Source organism: Bombina bombina, chromosome 5, assembly GCF_027579735.1.
Source record: "Bombina bombina isolate aBomBom1 chromosome 5, aBomBom1.pri, whole genome shotgun sequence".
In the NCBI taxonomy this organism is placed as follows: Eukaryota; Metazoa; Chordata; class Amphibia; order Anura; family Bombinatoridae; genus Bombina; species Bombina bombina.
This window is the reverse complement of record NC_069503.1, coordinates 21,087,735-21,104,356: the sequence shown is the minus strand read 5'-3', so window position 1 is coordinate 21,104,356 and position 16,622 is coordinate 21,087,735. Positions and strand designations below refer to the sequence as shown.

The window sequence follows — 16,622 nt, the reverse complement described above, 5'->3', positions numbered from 1 at the left end:
GCAACTGCATACTGGTAAAATCAGACAGGTGGCACAGGTGTACTTGTCTGACACATTTCAGCTCCTAAGAGCCGTAATCATAGACCTTGTTCTTCTCACTTCCTCTCAAGTTTAAACACCCCAGTCTTATATAAATACAGGTGCACACACTTGTTTTTAATATGTCAATCACTTAAGTAATTTTAAGACTAGAGTTTGTCACTCTCTAGTACAGCAATGGTGAATCATAATACTATGCTAGAAACTTATAATACACCTATCACATAGGAATAGTGTGCCAATAGTGAAAAGCACTTAGCAATATTTGTCTAGAAAGACTTTGTGATAACCATTACATCAATATGTGTAAATGCAACAATGCCACAGATCAGGGATAAAATTGATCCCTAAGTGGTAATCACAGTAATTTAAGAAATGTTTAAGTATATTATCCACTAAATAGTTGTGTGTTACAAGATGGTACCTAACGTGTATAATGTAGCAAAGTAAGTGCGAGATATGTCTGATACAGATACAACAATAGATCAGGACATAGAAACAGATCTAGAGTTAGACATGTAACTTTTTCTGACAGAGGCAGAATCAGCTGAAGACACAGGTGAGGAGACAGAAGTGGCTGTGGAACCACCCCCTAGTCTACCAGCATGCACTACACATCCTAATAATAGAGGACATAATACACGTGGGCGATACACTAGGGGCCCATCAGTATTTAAACCTGCACAGGTAGCCACAGCTGATAATAGCCACCTAACTGGCATTAAAAAGAAAACGGGATACAACAGATACACAGTATAACATAACCAACCACAACAACGGCACTATGAATCAGATAAGAGCAAATTGGACCAGGCTTTTTTAGCACCAGGCATGATCAAAACAAATCCCCCTATACAGATGAACTACCATGGACCGCCACCCCAGCCCAATCGCTACCAACTGCGAGCAACCAGAGGCAGAGAGAAATATGTAACTCGCTTGTGATTAACCTATCCTCTACTGAACTGACCCCCATACAAGAAAAAAATCCTTAATTATGGACTAAATTTTGTACCCAGTGCCAGCTTCAACCTGTTTGAGACATTACTAGATGTCAATGTATTAGAAATCTTTAATCTCAAGAAACATTTCTTTAGTGACCTTAACAAGGTTGAAATGACACTTGGACCAAGATTCACTCATGACAACCACAGTACAGCCATCTATTCAGGATACCCTTTGGGGTTTCTCAGACATATGTACTAAAGAAGGGCTAAGACATTTGGAATCTGAACACAACTCCCTAAAATGACTGATCAAACAGAGAGACATGTAGGGTTTAAGAATAAATCCTGGTTTCATCCCATACAATCCCAGAGTACTATTCTAGAGACCTTTCATTCAAGAGTTGAACAAGAACTAGTATTAAATAGAATTCAATCTAAAAATTTTAATTTGACAAGACTGGAGGGCACTGAAAGACCTTCAATCTAGAAATGACATAATAATAAAAAAATCTGACAAGGGAGGGAGTATTGTGGTCTGGGATACTGAGGACTACAAAACAGAAGCCCACAGACAATTAAATTATGTTAACAACTATACACTCCTCAAAACTAATCAAGACAGAAGTTATCAAAATTAATTGAAACAATTATTAGATGATGGGTTATATGAATGTTGTTGTTTGGTTTTTTTTGTTTTTTTTTTAATATCAACCCACCCATGACTGTTTAATTCTCACCCAATAACACTCATCTTTCACATGTTTTCTAAAGTGCATAAGAGCATAGAAAATGTGAACACTTACTTGGGGCTAACAGCAGCACTCGATACAAAGTTTACTTGTGATGGTAGTTATTAAAGTGAAGGTAAAGTTTTTCACATACAAATTGATATGTATTTTCCTTTTCCAACGTACAACGTAGTCGCTATGTTTATTTTTTCAATAATCTTATATTTGACCGTATTTGCCTACCTTGATATTTTTCTAATTATTGCGATCCTAACTCCTCCCATCCAGCATTTCTGTGTTTGCTATACATTGACGTATAGAGCAGTCGCACCCGCTCTATACGTTTGAACTACGCTCGTGCACATCGAGCCTCTAATTACCGCGCATGCGCCCAAAAATTATCTCTCGCTATTGCGCATGCGTTAATCGCGGTAATAGAACTCCTCAGCGCATGCGTCCAAAATCTGCAACATAGTATTGAATGAGTTGCGAGACTCATTCAATACTATGGGCCCGATCCTATATGCAGCGTCGCCCGCAAATGCCGGCGACACTGAATTTTGCGCTGGTTTGGTATCCTATATACGCTCGTATATTTCTGCCATCGCCCGTAGTTTTTTGGGCCATAGGCAGGTATACCAAACTAGCGCAGTTTGGTATCGAATAGCAGCCGTAGTAAGCCTTACGCTGTCTATTGGAGCCCTGTAACTACCTAAACTACCTGCAAAATAAACCTAACGCATGCGCAATGTCTATCTACCTGTCAACCGCGATCCCCCGCCGCAATCCCTAATAAAGTTATTAACCCCTAAACCACGGCTCCCGGACACCGCCGCCACCTACATTAACTACCCCCTAATGTGATCCCTCTACACCGTCGCCAACTATATTAAACTACCCCCTAAAGTGAGCCCCTTACACCGCCGCCATCTACCTTACCTACCCCCTAAAGTGAGCTCCTACCCCACCGCCATCTACCTTACCTACCCCCTAAAGTGAGCCCCTACCCCGCCGCCATCTATTTTAAAATTATTAACCCCTAATTTAATCCCCCTACCCCGCCGCCAGCTATATTCAATTATTTAACCCCTAAAATACTAAACTATTTCTACCACTAAACCTAAGTTTAACCCTACAAATAGCCCTGAAAAGGGCTTTTTGCGTGGCATTACCCCAAAGTAAACTGCTCTTTTGCTAGCCCTTAAAAGGGCTTTTGGCGGGGCTTTGTCACAAAGTAATCAGCTCTTTTGCCTACAATCTAAATCCCCCTACACCGCTGCCACCTATAATAAATGTATTAACCCCTAATCTAATCCCCCTACACCGCCGCCAGCTATATTAACCCTAATTATATTAGGGTTAATATAGTTAATATCGTTATTATATTATCTATATACTAAGTATAATAACCCTATCTAACTCTAACATCCCTAACTAAACTCTTATTAAAATAAATCTAATATTAATATTATTAATGAAAATATTCCTATTTAAATCTACATACTTACCTATAAAATAAACCCTAAGATAGCTACAATGTAATTAATAATTACATTGTAGCTATTTTAGGGTTTATATTTATTTTACAGGTAACTTGGTATTTATTTTAACAAGGTACAATAGGTAGCTATTAAATCGTTATTAACTATTTAATAGCTACCTAGTTAAAATAAGTACCAATTTACCTGTAAATAAATCCTAACCTAAGTTACAAATACACCTACACTATCAATAAATTAAATAAACTACAAATATCTAAACTAAAATACAATTAAATAAACTAAATTACAAAAAATAAAAAAAATTACAAGATTTTTAAGCTAATTACACCTATTCTAAGCCCCCTAATAAAATAATAAAGCCCCCCAAAATAAACAAAATTCCCTACCCTATTCTAAATTAAAAAAGTTAGCTCTTTTACCTTACCAGCCCTTAAAAGGGCCTTTTGTGGGGCATGCCCCATAGAAAACTGCTCTTTTGCCTGAAAAAAAACCCACAATACCACCCCCCAACATTACGACCCACCACCCACATACCCCTAATCTAACCCAAACCCCCCTTAAATAAACCTAACACTACCCCCCTGAAGATCTCCCTACCTTGTATTCACCCAGCCGGGCAAAACTCTTCATCCGATCCGGGCGATGTCTTCAATCAAGCTGCAGAGAGTCTTCTTCCATCCGGCGATGTCTTCAAGCAAGCGGCAGAGAGTCTTCTTCCAGCCGGTGATGTCTTCAAGCAAAGCGGCATCTTCAATCTTCTTTCTTCGCTCCTCCGCCGCGGAGCATCCATCCGGCACGACGACTTCCCGACGAATGAAGTTCCTTTAAATGACGTCATCCAAGATGGTGTCCGTCGAATTCCGATTGGCTGATAGGATTCTATCAGCCAATCGGAATTAAGGTAGAAAAATCTGATTGGCTGATTGAATCAGCCAATTAGATTCAAGTTCAATCCAATTGGCTGATTGGTTTAGCCAATCGGATTGAACTTGAATCTGATTGGCTGATTCAATCAGCCAATCAGATTTTTCTACCTTAATTCCAATTGGCTGATAGAATCCTATCAGCCAATCGGAATTCGACGGACGCCATCTTGGATGACGTAATTTAAAGGAACCTCATTCGTCTGGAAGTCGTCGTGCCGGATGGATGCTCCGCGTCGGAGGAGCGAAGAAAGAAGATTGAAGATGCCGCTTGATGGAAGATGCCGCCGGATGGAAGAAGACTTTGCTGCCGCTTGGATAAAGACATCGCCCGGATCGGATGAGGAGTTCGGCCCGGTTGGGTGAAGACAAGGTAGGGAGATCTTCAGGGGGGTAGTGTTTATTTAAGGGGGGTTTGGGTTAGATTAGGGGTATGTGGGTGGTGGGTTGTAATGTTGGGGGGTGGTATTGTGTTTTTTTTTACAGGCAAAAGAGCAGTTTTCTTTGGGGCATGCCCCGCAAAAGGCCCTTTTAAGGGCTGGTAAGGTAAAAGAGCTTTGAACTTGTTTAAGTTAGAATAGGGTAGGGAATTTTTTTTGGGGGGGGGGGCTTTATTATTTTATTAGGGGGCTTAGAATAGGTGTAATTAGCTTAAAAATCTTGTAATCTTTTTTTTATTTTTTGTAATTTAGTGTTTGGTTTTTTTTGTTGTAATTTAGTTTATTTAATTGTATTTTAGTTTAGATATTTGTAGTTTATTTAATTTATTGATAGTGTAGGTGTATTTGTAACTTAGGTTAGGATTTATTTTACAGGTAAATAGTAATTATTTTAACTAGGTAGCTATTAAATAGTTATTAACTATTTAATAGCTATTGTACCTAGTTAAAATAAATACCAAGTTACCTGTAAAATAAATATAAACCCTAAAATAGCTACAATGTAATTATTAATTACATTGTAGCTATCTTAGGGTTTATTTTATAGGTAAGTATTTAGATTTAAATAGGAATATTTTCATTAATAATATTAATATTCAATTTATTTTTATATTTAATAATTTTTATTGAGGGTTAAAGGAACATAGTCATACAGGCACTTTTAAAGAAGGGTTGTACAGCCATTACACTTCACAGCAGTAAATCATAACCCAACTTACAAAAAATTGCAGCTAATACAGGAGTGTAAAATTCAATAATAAAAACAATTATCTAAATAGTACCTTCATTATATATCAAAAGACAACAAACTCTAACCCACATTTTTTGTTTTACGTTTCTCCCTGAGACTGATGAGGCCACTTTTGGACCTCCAACTAAGCTAGTAAAAGGGATAGTTGGAGAATTACAATCATATGAGGTCACTTTTGGACCTTGATAGACCTTTTTAACTGTTGATATAACAAATATGCATGAGTATAACTTCGGTTTTACAGTAGAGTAATTGAACAAATAACAATTGGATTATAGCTGAGTGTCCCTTATTAAGTTGTAAGCCATAACTGTAACTATAGAGGGAATTCCATCAATGTAAAGCAGAAGCCATTTCCCCATACCCCAATTACAATTAAAGTGATAGCTGTAGTGAGGGGGACTAAGAAAATTAACATGAGGACAGGGGTATATATTACTATACGGTCTAAACGACTAAACTTGGGAACAGATGTGCTATCTCTCAGTTTCTGAGCCTTACATAGAAGTAGACAATTGCGCATTCCATCTGATACTTTCATAGTGAGAACATTTATAGTCTCAATCTACCACTTTATAGGAGACATAAGGAATTTAGGTAATATCAAACAGTCAAGGGAGTACACACATAAAAGAACGATGGTGGGGGGAAGGGAAATGTGCTTGTCAGATGTAAGTGTCAAAGCAACAAGCAAGGAGCTATACAGTTCTAGAGAACAGCAATTATGATTAAGCAGTTGGAATAATGTTCAATATATACTGACATAGGACCTTTAGGAGTGATTTTGCATAACTTTCAGCCTATTCCTAGGCGTTGAGACACATTCCCCACTATAATGTTAGCAGTCTCAGTTTTCCCCGTGCTCACATATATGCACTCCTCAGGAGGGGGTTCATGATGGTTGTGGAATATATCGCTGTTTAGCCAAAGTCCTCTTTGTGTCCCTCTCTGAAGCACCTTCTGAACAGCCGTAACCGTCTGTCTGTCAGCAAGGAGTAGCACACGGAGCCGATTAGCATACATTGCATTATGCTGCTGCCTTACCCTCTTCGAAGATTTGTCTCTTCCACCCTGGGCTTTACTTGCCCCTACCGCACCCAGTTCTGTCAGGGCACCACTCCGGAACTTGGCCCGGTGTGTTATAGCGATGGCACTTTCAGACAGCAGCTCGGGAGCCACCGGACCGCCATCTGAGCCATCAAGTGTAAGTATCATGTGAGCCTCTCCATTTTCTGGTAAATCATCCGCCCTCAACATGCCTTCCATAGCTGATAGGGTTTCCGACTGCTCAGACCTGTATGTCTGGGAGGTAGCTAGGGTCCCATCCGTAGCCTTAACATCTTTTCCGCCACACGGATTGTAGTAAGGATCTGTAAATGAGGAACTCACAGTCGGTACTTCTAATGGAGCGTGGAGTGTGCCTCTAATGGTGTCCGAGAAGGCTTCTTGATAGTAGAAAAGTAGATTGCCTATTTCCCTAAGCAGTTGGGTGGCTTCCATGATATATATATATATATATATATATATCAGTATCGAAGGACACTCAGCTTGTGGTATAGCAGGTGAGAATCTAGCAGCGTCTTGCGGGAATTAGCTGCTCCGTAACGACAGGGCTGTTCAGAATCCCTGCCGGGGGGTGTAGGTAGTAGGCCGCAACCTATAAGATACTCCGGTAGACTGAATCCAGCATCAAAACAATATAATGTTGGTATCTTTCGATAGGGCTGTCTCTGCCATGAACAGATCAATGAGAAGATATACTCAACAAAGCATAAAAAAGGGGTATTTAGGGAGATTAGTGGAAGTATGTGATGCAGCAAACAATCTTGCGACTGAACATGGCCGCTGCCCGGAAGTTCCCCCCTATTCGATTTATTTTAATAAGAGTTTAGTTAGGGATGTTAGTTAGATAGGGTTATTATACTTAGTATATAGATAATATAATAACGATATTAACCCTAATATAATTAGGGTTAATATAGTTAATATAGCTGGCGGCGGTGTAGGGGGATTAGATTAGGGGTTAATGTGTTTAATATAGGTGGCGGCGGTGTAGGGGGATTAGATTAGGGGTTAATACATTTATTATAGGTGGCAGCGGTGTAGGGGGATTTAGATTGTAGGCAAAAGAGCTGATTACTTTGTGACAAAGCCCCGCCAAAAGCCCTTTTAAGGGCTGGCAAAAGAGCAGTTTACTTTGGGGTAATGCCACGCAAAAAGCCCTTTTCAGGGCTATTTGTAGGGTTAGACTTAGGTTTAGTGGTAGAAATAGTTTAGTATTTTAGGGGTTAAATAATTGAATATAGCTGGCGGTGGGGTAGGGGGATTAAATTAGGGGTTAATAATTTTGAAATAGATGGCGGCGGGGTAGGGGCTCACTTTAGGGGGTAGGTAAGGTAGATGGCGGCGGTGTTAGGGGCTCACTTTAGGGGGTTATAGATTTAATATAGCTGGCGGCGGGGTCCGGGAGCGGCGGTTTAGGGGTTAATAACTTTATTAGGTGGCGGCGGGGTCCGGGAGCGGTGGTTTAGGAGTTAATAACTTTTTTTTATTGTTAGGATAGTGAGGGGGAATAGCGGATAGAGGGTTAGACGTGTCGGGCTATGTTTAGGAGGCGTGTTAGACAGTGCGGGTGATTTCATAGTTTAGTCAGGTTTTGTAGGCGCCGGCAGTTTCTAAAGTGCCGTAAGTCACTGGCGACTCTAGAAATTTGTACTTACGCAGATTTCTGGACATCGCTGGTTTATCAGACTTACGGCACTTTAGCCTCTGATGTCGCCGTATGTGGGATAGCTCGAGTTGCGCGCTGAAACTTCGGGCGGAGGGGGGGGGGGCGCTGCATATCGGATCGCGCCCTATATTTGTGAAGCGACAGTATAGGTGTGTGAGTATGGCTCAAACAGCTTATAGGAATAGATGCAGCAATTGAAATGTAACAAAATTGTTGCAATATGCGATCCGATGTGGTTGAGACTTGGCAAACAAATGAACCGCTGAATGCGCATGCGCTACACGAGGACGCGCTCGCTTTTCAAGGAGGAAGTAAAAATAGTCGCGCATGCGCACAATTAAGCATCCCCTTCTGACGTCAATTGACGGCCGCCTAACGGCCAAAAAATCAATTCGATGTCTAAACAACGTGATCGTTGTTTAGAAAAAAAAAAAAAAAAAAAAACGGGTTGTTTTATTCGAAGCAAAATCGGAGCACATTATAATAGATAACAAAGGTAAAATTGAAAAATATAAGAATTGATGAATGAACATGCTATTATTTTTGGGTGATATATTGATTTTTTTGTGGCAGACAGATTAACTTTACCTTCACTTTAAGTAGCAGCTTGATAAAATCTAAAACAAGTGCGTATTAATACATTTAGATAACAACAGGGAAGCCCCCTGTGCTGCACAAGACTGCCTGCTAAATAATTTTAAGCGTATAGTGCTAACCAATAGATTACTTAAGAGCTCCCACTATTGCGCATATATATTCTATTTTATTACGTATTGACACAGTAATATAGCCTTTGGAACAGTATTAGTAAACAAGGGTGAATAGCAAAGGTGAATACACACGGGCCAAAATACAGGCTCAGCGCCATTTTCCAAAGTAACCGTTATTTCTGTAAGCTGAAAAGCAGATAATTAGATGGCATAAAACTGGCAATAATATCACAGTGTAAATCTGGAGATTTAAAGCTATACTCATAGCCAAGTGCTACTTTATGACAATTGAATTAAATATTAACACCACACTAAATGTCATTACAAACAATCTTCTAAATATATACAGAAAACAAGAACATAAGCTGGTGAAAAAATTCTTTTTATTTCTTATCTAAAAGTGGACATTATGAGTCACTGACAAGAGACATAACATTAAAAGATGTGATATCGAATTACTGGATACTACAGAATTGTACACTCTAACAGAAGCACCAATACAGTACAACAAAAAGATATAAAGTTGGTTAAATATATAAGGATAACCATCTCCTAAGTAAAACTGACAATTTATGTTCCCTAAAAACAATTGTGTAACAAGCGGACGCTATGAATCAATGATAAGAGATACTTTACCATACTAGAAGTTGTTCAATAATCTAACAAGAATGGTCCATCATACTTGACATTAGAACAATAAGAGCCACAGACAAAACACTTTGTGCAAATAAACTCTTATAATTGAACCAATGTAAATTAAAGATCCTGTGTCAAAAACTATTGGTAAATAATATAAGGCCAGGGTATCCACACCGAGCTAAGTATATCTAGTATCCAGTGTAAGTGAAAATACACAACCAATCTACCTTTTACATATTTGAGCCACTGACAAAAGACACTATATGACAACATCTGTCTCATAAGCAGGGGTGACCTCATTTATTCTGTTTTGGGGATCCACATTATCTAGCTGACAATCTAGATATTCTATCAACCCCAAAACCAAGGAATTTAACCCCCTCATGTATCTGATAATTACTTTAATATTCAATACATCTACGTGTTAGCCAATACAAGCTCCATTGGTCTAAAATTTTTTGTTGTTTTTAAATTTTATGTTGTTGTTTGTTTTCCAATTTTAAATAAACCAATAAAGGTTATATTGTAACTTCTATCACCTAATCATATCTCCCATCTTGATGGTATAATTACGGTTATTTATTGGGAGAGTGAAGTGCTATACAAATGCATACTTCTGTTCAACTTCTATGTTGATTTTGTCTTTTTGTCAACAGCCTCTTTCTGATATTTAATTTAAAGATGTGTGTGTATATTGTCATGATATTACTTGTTGAACACACTAGGTGTCAACTCTAGGGGGCGCAATGGAGAATAACCATAAATATATTAAATTATATATAATATAAAGTGATTAGTTAAAGTATGGGTTTCTTGTAATTGATCCCACTGCCCTAGGAGCATAAATGGATTAACCAAACAATATATACTATTGGCTATGAATTACAAATAGTATTGCACATATAGCATATGTTATCAGACAATATCTTGATATATATCAGCACAGGGGATAATATTGTCTCTTATCTGTACACGATGTCAGTCTTTGAATAGATCCAAGGGTATATATGTCTCCTCTTGATATTCCTCCTGTGTTGTTCATGTAGTAGATCTTGTGTTGATCACACCCAATCTGGAGATCCAAGGGTATATATATGTCTCCTCTTGATATTCCTCCTGTGTTGTTCATGTAGTAGATCTTGTGTTGATCACACCCAATCTGGAGATCCAAGGGTATATATGTCTCCTCTTGATATTCCTCCTGTGTTGTTCATGTAGTAGATCTTGTGTTGATCACACCCAATCTGGAGATCCAAGGGTATATATGTCTCCTCTTGATATTCCTCCTGTGTTGTTCATGTAGTAGATCTTGTGTTGATCACACCCAATCTGGAGTCAACTCTTTGTCAGGCAAACAGTCAGGATACAAATTTTTCTGTGAACAAAGGCGCCTCCTAGTGTGATACAATGGGTGGTAAATGGATGATATATAGATACTCACAAGGGGAGCAGCACCCAATTGCCCTATTTAGCACAACTGGGTGCTGCTCCACTTGTGAGTATCTATATATCATCCATTTATCACCCCCTGTATCACACTAGGAGGCGCCTTTGTTTTGTGATTTTGTTCACAGAAAAATGTATTTTCATGATATGCATGTTTTAAGCTAAACCAGCTTTTTTATGATGTGCATGGTTTTTAAAGGAGCAGTCAACACAGTAGATTTGCATAATCAACAAATGCAAGAGAAAAAGACAATGCAATAGCACTTAGTCTGAACTTCAAATGAGCAGTAGATTTTTATATTTTATTTTTATTTTAATTTATGTCTATTTCCACTCCCCCCATGTGACAGCCATGAGCCAATCACAAATGCATATATGCTTATTCGGTGAATTCTTGCACATGCTCAGTAGGAGCTGGTGACTCAAAAAGTTTAACTATTAAAAGACTGTGCACTTTCTTTTAAGGGAAGTAAATTGGAAAGTTGTTTAAACTTTAATGATTCAGATAGAGCATTCAATTTTAATTTTGACTTGAGTGTCCCTTTAAGCTAAAATAATGTGTATAAAATATAGTTTCTGATGATACAGTCCTGCTTACAATGCTGTATGTTATTAATGTGAAAACGACTGTAGCACCACACAAAACTTTATGAAGTGGCAAATGGATTTGGTGACCAAGATAAATCTGGTGTGGATGATGTGGAGATGCAGTAATTAGTGGTGAGTTTAAAGAGTCCTAAGTGAATATCTCTGGAAATATCCCTGTTAAATAAGATTCTAAATATTCTCCTTTTTATCAGAAACACTAAAGTGAACTAAAACAATTCCTGTAACAGCAGATGTACACAAGCACCAAACCAAAGGAAATGTAAAAGAAAAAATAAATAGTAAGTGATAACTTTGACTTATGGTTTTGTATTTACACAAATATTTAGACAAATCTTTATTTTCTCTATTAGATTCAACAACCAATGCAATAGTCATGATAAAGGACTGTAAAGAACCAACAGCGTCAATACCCGCACAAACTGAGGGTCAAAGAGACAAAATGAAGTGTACAGAAGAAAACAGACCAAGGAAAAAGCAAAAACAGAGAAAAAACACGTTTTAAGTCACAAAATGTACAATTGTGTCACAAAAACACAAAATTCAGAAAATGGTGTGCTTAATGAATAAGCAGTGTTTTATACTGTGTCGGCTTAAGAAATGATTTGAACACATTACAGCATAATTTTTATAACTTTCAAGGCAATTTCATAAATTTGTTTCTTTCAGTATTTTACCTCTTTTAATGTGATACACAATAGTTATGTAGGTTTTCAGCAGGATGGCCATAAGACCAAGACCACATGACTAGCAATGGTTGGACATGGGATGAACTATAGGACAACTAGATGACTAAACAGATCATACAGGGTAAGAAGTGTGAAAAAAAGCTATAAAGATGTTGAGATGGGAAGGTATAGCACTAATCAATTATCCGTACAACAAGAATCTCTAGGTGAGCCAGAATGTCACAATACGCACACATAGTATCAGAAACAGCTTAAAACAGAACCAGTATATAGTCAAGCTCTTACAGAACCAGTATATAGTCAAGCTCTTACAGAACCAGTATATAGTCAAGCTCTTACAGAACCAGTATATAGTCAAGCTCTTACAGAACCAGTATATAGTCAAGCTCTTACAGAACCAGTATATAGTCAAGCTCTTACAGAACCAGTATATAGCCAAGCTCTTGTAGAACCAGTATATAGTCAAGCTCTTACAGAACCAGTATATAGTCAAGCTCTTACAGAACCAGTATATAGTCAAGCTCTTACAGAACCAGTATATAGCCAAGCTCTTATAGAACCAGTATATAGTCAAGCTCTTGTAGAACCAGTATATAGTCAAGCTCTTACAGAACCAGTATATAGTCAAGCTCTTACAGAACCAGTATATAGTCAAGCTCTTACAGAACCAGTATATAGTCAAGCTCTTACAGAACCAGTATATAGCCAAGCTCTTACAGAACCAGTATATAGCCAAGCTCTTACAGAACCAGTATATAGCCAAGCTCTTACAGAACCAGTATATAGCCAAGCTCTTACAGAACCAGTATATAGCCAAGCTCTTGTAGAACCAGTATATAGTCAAGCTCTTGTAGAACCAGTATATAGTCAAGCTCTTGTAGAACCAGTATATAGTCAAGCTCTTGTAGAACCAGTATATAGTCAAGCTCTTACAGAACCAGTATATAGTCAAGCTCTTACAGAACCAGTATATAGTCAAGCTCTTACAGAACCAGTATATAGTCAAGCTCTTACAGAACCAGTATATAGTCAAGCTCTTAGAGAACCAGTATATAGTCAAGCTCTTAGAGAACCAGTATATAGCCAAGCTCTTACAGAACCAGTATATAGCCAAGCTCTTACAGAACCAGTATATAGCCAAGCTCTTACAGAACCAGTATATAGCCAAGCTCTTACAGAACCAGTATATAGCCAAGCTCTTACAGAACCAGTATATAGTCAAGCTCTTGTAGAACCAGTATATAGTCAAGCTCTTGTAGAACCAGTATATAGTCAAGCTCTTACAGAACCAGTATATAGTCAAGCTCTTACAGAACCAGTATATAGTCAAGCTCTTACAGAACCAGTATATAGTCAAGCTCTTACAGAACCAGTATATAGTCAAGCTCTTAGAGAACCAGTATATAGTCAAGCTCTTAGAGAACCAGTATATAGTCAAGCTCTTAGAGAACCAGTATATAGTCAAGCTCTTAGAGAACCAGTATATAGTCAAGCTCTTAGAGAACCAGTATATAGTCAAGCTCTTACAGAACCAGTATATAGTCAAGCTCTTACAGAACCAGTATATAGTCAAGCTCTTACAGAACCAGTATATAGTCAAGCTCTTACAGAACCAGTATATAGTCAAGCTCTTACAGAACCAGTATATAGTCAAGCTCTTACAGAACCAGTATATAGTCAAGCTCTTACAGAACCAGTATATAGTCAAGCTCTTACAGAACCAGATGCTGAACAAAATGATGAACAGTCCCCTGACACAATGTTGTATTTTTAAATTGAGGTCCGTGAGCTCTGGGAACACAAATGGATAGTGATTTTATCCTCAGATGCAGAACTGCAACCTTTTCTGAATTAGTCTGAATTAAACTTTCATGATTCAGATAGGGCTTGTAATTTTAAACAACTTTCTAATTTACTTTTATCATCAAATTTGCTTTGTTCCCTTGTTGTTCTTAGTTGAAAGCTAAACCTAGGTAGGCTCATATGCTAATTTCTAAGCCCTTGGATGCCGTCTCTGCATTTGACAGTTTTTCACAGCCAGAGGGCGTTAGTTTATGTGTTTCATATAGATAACATAGTACTCATGCACATGAAGTTATTTAAGAGTCAGCATTAATTGCCTGAAATGCAAGTCTATCAAAAGATCTGAGATAAGGAGGCAGTGAGCAGAAGCTTAGATACAATGTAATTACAGAGGTAAAAAGTATATTAATATAACAGTGATGTTTATACAAAACTGGCGAATGATAAATAAAGGGATTATCTTTTAAACAATAACATTTTTGGTGTTTACTATCCCTTTAAACTGTACACAAAACAGAGCAGGGTGAAAGCATAAAAGATAAATCTCTAAAAAGAAAAATCTTATTTCTTTGTGGGGTAAGTTTTGGTCAAAGGGGTAAATTACCCAACACCAGCTTAGTGACAGACCCTGATGAGTTATTAAAGTATGTTTTTTTTCTTTTTTTTACCTTATTATGAACTCTCTGCTTTAGATTTTATAGATGATGAAACGGCTATGCTTAGCTGGAATTACTCTAAAGAACGATACATATTTAACAACAACACTAACATCTTTATTGCTTGTTTTACAACAGCTTATGCCAGAATTGAATTGTACAGAGTTTTGGACGGACTGCTGGAGAGTTGTGTCTACCATGATAAGGACGATGATTGGAATCCACCTTTTAGATGACTATGTGAATTAACTAGTAAACTACCATCAGGTACACACATGGCCAAATTTGTATCAGCTGGTCCCAAGACTTACGGGTACAAACTGAATAATATAAAGACAAATTTAAAAGTAAAGGTTATAACTCTGAACTCTGCTAACGCCGACATAATCAGCTTTGAGAGTTTAAAAGATCTAGTGTTGCATTACCCTTCAAATTCTTGAGTAGACGCAGCAGAGGTGTATCGTCAGGAACAAACAATACTGACAAGTTGACATGTCCACTGAGGAAAACACAAAAGTGTGTTTATACAAAGAGACTGTTATCACATGACTTTATTACACTACCGTTCGGGTACAAATTGAGAATCATGGATACAACTTTGAAACGCCCCTTTTCCTGTGATTTTTTTTTTTTTTTTTTTTTTTATATAAACAGGTCCTTCAAATCCTGGAAAAAAAGTTATTTTGTTAGACAAGTCCTACATCACTCTGATTTGCTTCTGTCTCATAAACCTGATAATATTGTTTTGGTTTTATGCCCGTTGGCAGAGATTGTATGATGAACTATTAAAGTATTTTTTCCATATTAAATTTACAGAGGGTCTACCTAATACATTGTCGATGATGATTTATTTCCACCTGGTAAAATTAATTTAACAATTGTTGATTATCTGATAGAGGTTACAAGTTGTAGTGAAATTTGAAAAAGCTTTTAAGAAAATATGTACATCACAGAAATCTGAGTACCGTGTATAAAAAGAAAAAATAAATTTTACACTAAACACAAACTATATGGTTCTCTTTAAAAACCCAAGGGATAAGTTATAAATTAACACTTTGACAAAACAAATGTACCCGGGTAAGTCTCACATTTATTTTTAGAAGCTTTTCAAGATGCCACTTGATTACCTTATGGTTATTTATTAGTAGATTTAAGAGCAGCGGTTAAGAACTTACCTCTTTCTACCAGATATACCCGTCACTTACATTTTAAAAGAAATTTGATTTTAAAAAGGGTAAATTTTTATCTAATAGTCATACATTATTAATCATCATGTGTATATATTTCTAGCTGGCTAATCCATAATAGGGGGGCTTTAAAAACCTTAAGAGGTGCAACACCTCAGCAAAGAAAGGCTATTTTACGCCGTGCCTCTAATTATTTATTTTATCACCTCTATTTGTGAAATAGCCCTGAACATTCTTAAAGATAGATTAACTTTGACACAGCAACAGAAAGAAGGTCTTAAAAAGTGGCAAAAAATGTATAAAAACACTTAGTAATAAAGCTGTTGCTCTCAGCAAAAAGATGATTTTGGTGACACAAAAGGGTGGATTTTTAGTATCTCTTTTAGGATTTGGTCTTCCTAAACTTACATCCCTCTTTATTAAAAGTTGATGAAGAATGCTCAAAAAATGTATTTGGTCCCAAACCAACAGTTGGAGCGCTTACAACAACCTCAACAAAATGAGGTAGACATTTGCAGGGCTGTCACAAACCATTTGGATGTTGAAATAAGGGACATTAAATAATTCTGATTTACCAGAGGATGCGAAAATAAAAATGTACAATGCTGTATTACAGAAATATCTAGACGCTTGAGAAAATTCTGCGTTAACACAATTAATGCCCTCGGGAGAATCTATCTGCACCAATCATAACACAACTGGTGTATCCATTGAAAAAGGTGATAGAATATTTAAGGAAGCTGTTAACCATTTGCATGACCGGTTTAAGAAAAATGCTGGATTACTTCTTTCTAAAACAGTACAAGCCAAACATAACTAGTGTAA

General features: G+C 37.4%; 1 protein-coding gene across 1 annotated transcript in view; it reads left to right on the top strand.

Annotated features, from left to right (window-relative positions):
• Positions 1-15,439, top strand: part of LOC128659707 (gastrula zinc finger protein XlCGF49.1) — a 46,843-nt gene extending 31,404 nt beyond the window's left edge. The window contains exons 2-3 of the transcript XR_008402468.1: positions 11,816-12,272; positions 14,749-15,439. The gene's annotated coding sequence lies outside the window, so the exon portion shown is untranslated. The remainder of the gene's footprint in view (positions 1-11,815; positions 12,273-14,748) is intronic.
• The last annotated feature ends 1,183 nt before the right edge of the window (positions 15,440-16,622 follow it).